Source organism: Triticum aestivum, chromosome 3D (assembly GCF_018294505.1).
Source record: "Triticum aestivum cultivar Chinese Spring chromosome 3D, IWGSC CS RefSeq v2.1, whole genome shotgun sequence".
In the NCBI taxonomy this organism is placed as follows: Eukaryota; Viridiplantae; Streptophyta; class Magnoliopsida; order Poales; family Poaceae; genus Triticum; species Triticum aestivum.
Genome location: NC_057802.1, coordinates 607,265,155 through 607,271,810, shown reverse-complemented (window position 1 = coordinate 607,271,810; position 6,656 = coordinate 607,265,155). Strand labels below are relative to the sequence as shown.

The 6,656-nt window shown below is 43.4% G+C and overlaps 1 pseudogene; it reads left to right on the top strand.

The window, feature by feature from the left end:
• The first annotated feature begins 465 nt into the window (after positions 1-465).
• Positions 466-4,408, top strand: LOC123075867 (cytochrome P450 81Q32-like; annotated as a pseudogene).
• The last annotated feature ends 2,248 nt before the right edge of the window (positions 4,409-6,656 follow it).

Sequence of the window (6,656 nt, the reverse complement as noted above, 5' to 3'; positions counted from 1 at the left end):
TGCAGTATAAACACGAAAATGTTCTGAGGCAAATGTGTTGTTTTCAGGTTTGCTATCTAAATGTTTAAAAAATTATACTCCCTCCATACTAAAGCGGCGTCAAATTAATACGGGTCAGAGGGACTATAGAACATTTGCTTCTAGTAAGTGATATAAAGAGACATGCTTTTTGTTACTGAATAGAGATTTTTTATAGCAATGGACGGTATGCCAATACTAGTGAGATGGCTGGACTAATCTGGGCTACATTATCCTTTGGTTGAATTATTGATGTTGATTTGTCTCGTAGCTTGATGATTGCCTGGAGTCCCGAAATATCAGTGATTAAATTATCTGCGACACTGTTAGCTAGCGCTACACTACAGCCGACCATCTTTGTTTCCCGATTAAATTATCTGTGATTTCTGGGTATAAATGCCAGGCCGCGTCCTACCTGCCGATGCACACAAATTAGACAGTATATGTGGAAGATCAGTGGCACTTAAACTTCTCTGGGTGTCTAAGTGCACCAGTGACACAATGAACAACATCTTCGTTTTCGTCATCACTCTCCTGCTCCCCCTATTCACTCTGGGGTGTCTAAGGCGCAGGACTAACCAAAGCCCGCTGCTGCCGCCAGGGCCTCCCGCTCTCCCCATCATCGGCCACCTCTACCTCTTCAGGGGCCCCCTCCATCGCCGCCTCACACGCCTCGCCACCCTCTACGGCGCCGTCTTCCGCCTGCGGTTTGGCGCCAAGAACGTCGTCGTCGTGTCCTCCGCCCAAGCCGCCGAGGAGTGTCTCGGCGTGCACGACATCGTGTTTGCCAACCGGCCGCAGCTGCCGACCGGCAAGATCCTCTCCTACGACTGGAGCACCATGGGCACCGCGAGCTACGGGGACTACTGGCGCCACATCCGCCGCATCGGCGTCACTGAGCTCCTCTCAGCGCACCGGGTGCAGCAGTACGCCGACGTCCACACGCGGATGGCGAGGTCCATGGCGCGACGCCTCTACCGCTCGGCGGCCGGTGGTCGCGCGCGGGTTGAGCTCAAGTCGCGGCTCTTCGAGATGCTCATGAACGTAATGACGAGCATGATATGCGCGAGGACATACTATGGGACGTATGTAAGATCACTCAATTAAAATCACTACCGTAATAACTAGCTATGCTGACTGATTATTCTATGCCGGCAGCTTTTTGTCCGGGCCGTTGGCATAGATGGATGTATGCCGACGGCCTGGAGAATCGTCGGCAAAGAAAAGCCATCGACATACCATCATATATGCTGAGGCCAATCATAGGCATAGAAAGGCCGTCGGCACACCATCATGAATGCATACAACATACTCCACTATCTCCAACCATACATAGCATACAAAATAATGCGATGTACTGCTCACTATAGTATAAAAATTCAACAGAAATTGTACTTAAAAACGGTTTTACAAACTTTTCTAGTGTACCATCTTATATTTACTAAATGAAATCTAGTTTTGTAGTCCTCGCGTTGATCCTGGTGAGATGCACTAAGAAAAAAGATAGATCACTTCCATTAAAAAAAAATAGATCACTACGGAAAGTGTGTCGATACCGGGTGCTTTATTCTACGCCGAGTTCCAGAGAAGGGGATCTCAGCGACAAAAATTTAAGCTGAGTTCTATTCTGCACCCTGGGTGACCAGCATTAAGCAATCTATATACTAATGTTCGTAACTTCATCCTCGAGGCTCCTAACCGTAACTATGGTTCTTGTTGCCTTAGAAACTAGACTAATTAATCAAACCATTTGCAGTAGGAACAAAAAAAATCAGTATGGTACAAATTTAGCTCCAAATTAGATGATTTTGAATCATCACTCCTGTTATGTTCATATTGTTGTCTAGATAGTAATAAAGTATTTAGGTGAATTTGCCCATGTTGTTTTCATGTTTACAATCAAAATATTTAAAAATTATGGACAATAACTATTCACTACATTTGGTTACAGTAATTTTTATATAAAGCGACTTGATTTTGTAACTGAATGGAGTTTTGTGTAGCGATGGCGAGGAGATATTGGAGGTGACAGATGAGGTCCAGTGGTTTAGGACAATGGTGGAGGAGACGATGACACTTATTGGTGCGTCAACGGTGTGGGACTACATACCAACACTGGTGCGGTGGCTGGACATCGGCGGGTTCGGGAGACGGTTGTGGCGGCTCCGAGAGAGTAGAACAAAGTTCGTGCAGGGACTTAGCGAGGATGAGAGAAAGAAGATGGAGGATGGCACGACAACAGGGAGGACGATGATTGGGGCACTGTTGTCCCTGCAACACAAGGACCCAGAGGATTGCCCTGACCAGCTTATCCGAGCTTTGTGCATCCTGAGTATTTCACTTATAATTTGAGAAATATTTCAGTGGCATATTTGGATGAGGGTACTGCAAAGGGGTCCATATAATTTAAATTAAGGCTTTAAGATCTGGATCAAGTCGCCTTTAGGTGTGTACTGCTAGACATGACAGGAAGTAGATATTTAACAGTGAATGATGCAATTACAATACCCATTATGTGACATTAGAAGTTAGTTTCAATTGTTATTAGTACATGTTCCATGTGTAACTATAAAATTCCCCGTAGGTGACAGTGCACAAAACCTCACGGGTTCAAGTAGAAATTACAGTCATGTTATATGGAAGAAAGTCTAAGCCCAGGCAGGTTTTATTACAAACCGCTATCTAAACTGAAACCAGTAAAAAGGTATTCGACCACCAGTTTACCCACAAAACGAGGTGTTTCTTGCAGAAACCTGTAAACCTGGAAACGCACATAACTCACATGATAAGGGGAGGTGAAGTACACACCTGAGAGTGGGAAGTAATTGCAAGAGAATGCAAGAAATCACATCAAAAGTCTGTGGGAAGGCAAAAACACTTACCACCAACTTGTTTGGAATATTCCTGCCACTGATTGGAGTGGTGTAATGAGCTCACAATTTGGTTGCCTGCTCCAGTATCGAAAACTAGGCATATTTTGCTTGTGTGCATAAATAGTAAAATCCAGAAAGCCACTTTTTGCTAAAAGATGATCTAAAATCTTAGATTTTTTTTCTAGATACTGTGCTGCATAAATACATTTCCAATGATGAAGGTATGTTTTGTTGTTGGATCTACATAAGCTATACCAATGCTGGGGCTCACTTTCCATATCCATCTTCTTACTCCCACTCCCCTTCTCTATATGTTGTTCCTTTCCTAGCTCACTGCCTGTCTTGTCGATCCACACATCTCATTGTAAGTCACATTCCAATAGTTGTTTTCCCCTGTTACAATGCGCGCATCTGGGGCATGGTTGTCATGTGGCTGGTGCTCTACACCATATAGCGGAGGGTTGGGTACCTTCAATCAAGCTATGAAGCTTAATTATCGAGGGGACATTGGTCACAGCCTTATCAGTATCAGAAAACATTATCTTCATAGCAAGCAATGGACTTGTGGCATGGGTTTTGTATATAAATATCGCAACCAGAATTTAGTATTCACTTTCATGTTTTCTCAACATAAATAGCAAACCTTATGGTGGATTTCCTTTTTTCCTAGTTAATGAAATGTATAGTGTGGCCATGTTTATTTTACTAGATTTTGTGCTTGTCATTGAACCTTTATAAAAATTATGTTTATAAAAAATTTCATCATTGGAACAGTACTTTTTTTTTTCTCGAGTGTGTATAACATTTTACTTATGCCATGTCATTCTTCTGTCACTGAAGAGCGCCCTCGAAGCTGGATCATCTACTTCTGCAGATACAGTTGAGTGGGCGATGTCCCTCATGCTGAATAACCCTAAGGTGATGGTCAAAGTTCGTGATGAGATTGATTCCTACATAGGGAAACCAATACGCCTAATTGAGGCGTCCGATCTCCTAAAGTTGCAATACTTTCGTTGCATAATCATGGAGAAGCTTCGTTTGCATCCACCAACACCACTTCTTGTTCCTCATGAATCTTCTATTGACTGCACCGTCAGTGGATTTTATATTCCCAAGGGGACAATGCTTCTTGTGAACACATCTGCAATACATAGGGACCCTAAGATATGGGATAAACCAACAAACTTTATTCCAGAAAGGTACTAAGTATGAAACCAGTCTTCTCTGTTTATTTTGGTTTACTGGAAGTGCTTATATGAGTAGCGTAGACCTTACTAATTTGTACATTATTTTCATAGGTTTGAGGGTGAAAAGTGTGAAGGTAATATGGCTATGCCATTTGGTATGGACAGGCGACGATGCCCAGCAGAGAATTTGGGTATGCAGATGGTAGGCCTTGCTCTGGGAACTATGATCCAATGTTTCGAATGGGAAAGAGTGGGGGAGGAGCTTGTGGACATGACCGACGGCTTTGGCCTAACTGCTCCGAGGGCAGTGCCCTTGGAGGCCTTCTGTAAACCCCGTCAATCTATGGTGACTCTTCTTTCGGAGATATAGTAGTATTGTCGAACACATGGCTGTTCTTTTGTTGCTTTGTGTTGTATGGTCATCGTCAGCAAAATATTGTGTGGACATGTGACAATATTATCCATGTCTCTATGTGTAAAAACTATGTGCTGCAGTTTTCTAGCTATTCACCACCTGTGAGTGGAGCATCGACCATGCACTCCGTTGATGCTTGAATGCCACCATATAACTTAAATCCGTGTTCCATATAAAGTTGTGCTATATGTGTTGACATTTTTAATTCAGAACAGATGTGTGTTTGATCATTTGCTTATATACCAAGTACTTCTACTTGTTTTATTTGATAACGGGCCCTTCGGCTTGTTTTCATAAGCATTTTATTTACATAAACACGATGAGTACACACCTGGCCTCTGCATAATTAGGATGCACACATCCAACACCAACGCGCACACGCCAAAAACATGCCAATAAATAGCAAAGTCGTATAAAGACCAAAGCTATACGCACGCGAGGAAAAAAGCGATCAGATCAGCAAAGCAACAAACTACAACAATGATCATATTCGCACCAATTATCTCATGGCACCACACGGACGACGAGGTTCTTCAACAGCAACACCTTCACGAAGGGAGTGACACTTAAGTGTCGCCGTCGCCGGATCCAACCATCCAGGGCCAAAATCCAGATTTTCATCCTGAAGAACCAGTACGAGCATATACGAGCAATGCCTTCAACATGGTAATGACGTAAAACCATCGTCATTGCCAGGTATAACCAACTCAGGTCAGACCTAGGCGTACACCTATATAAAGGAGGTAGGGGCCTCCCGAGTCGGCAGCTAACATGCGCCTCTCTCATATGAGACAACCACCATCAAAACAGATCAGACATGCAAATTACCTCGCCTCGAGGGCCTGAACTTGGAGTAAATCCTTCATCTCGTGAGCAGAAAATCACACCGACAATTATTTCCTCTAGGGCTACGGATTGCTTGTATGACTGTGTGAAAGGTTATGCCAACATGTGTTATTATTATTATTATTATTATTGTTAGTCATGAATTCTACGCAGCTTATGATAGGGGTCATATTCAAACACTTATAGAGGCTTAGTTGTTGTTTTGCTTTTTTTGTTTGATATTTACGTACCGAAGCTTGATAGTTGAACCATATATAATAAATGGTTGTGTGTTATGTAGACATGTAGTGAAAAAGCCTGAAGAAACCTGAGAAAGAAAAATATAAGCCAAAGAAAACAAAATCACTAATTAAGGAGTACTAGTTGCAAAGAACACTCCACTTTCCCAGGTCGCGACAAGTGGCGCACATGCAGCGCGCCACTTGTCGCGACCTGGGAGTTTTCCCTTTTTTTCGTGGATCCGTTTTATTCAAAACGTTTTATCTCTTAAACCGTGCGTCCAAATCTCGAACCGTTTTCACCATTGGATTCCTCGCGTCGAGATCTTCAAAACTAGATCTCATGTTGATAGGTTTTGATGAACTTTTTTTTCACGAAAAAACCGGACGAAAAAACCGAACCGGGAACACGGTTTTTTTCCCTTTCCGAAAGAGGCACGCCCGTGCCTCTCGCGAAATCACAACCGTGCCTCTCGTGGAAGCAAAACCGTGACTCTCGTGGAAGGAAAAAAAACAGAAACGCGTTTTTTTCGTTTCCGAGAGGCACGGCCGTGACTGTCGCGAAAGCCCAACCGTGCCTCTCGCGAAAGCAAAATCGTGACTCTCGCGAAAGAAAAAAACAGAAAACACGTATTTTTCTTCCCTTTTCGAGAGGCACGGCCGTGACTTTCGCGTAAGCACAACCGTGCCTCTCGCGAAGCAAAACCGTGACTCTCAAGAAAGAAAAAAACCAGAAAACGCGTTTTGTTTTTCCCTTTCCGAAAGGCACGGCCGTGACTCTCGCGGAAGCACAACCGTGACTCTCGCGGAAGCAAAACCGTGACTCTCGCAAAAGAACAAAAACAGAAAACGCGTTTTTTCGTTTCCGAAAGGCACGGCCGTGACTCTCGATAAAGCACAACCGTGCCTCTTGCGGAAGAAAAACCGTGACTTTCGCGAAAGGAAAAAAAGAAGACGCGTTTTTTCGCGCAAAGAAAAAATTCGAAATTTTTTTTGATCGAAAAGCTAAGAAAGACGGGGAAACCAAAACATCGAAAAAACTGTTTAAAAAGCCGAAAGCGCGTGCGAAAAAATAAAAAAAATAAAATCCGAAGAGAGC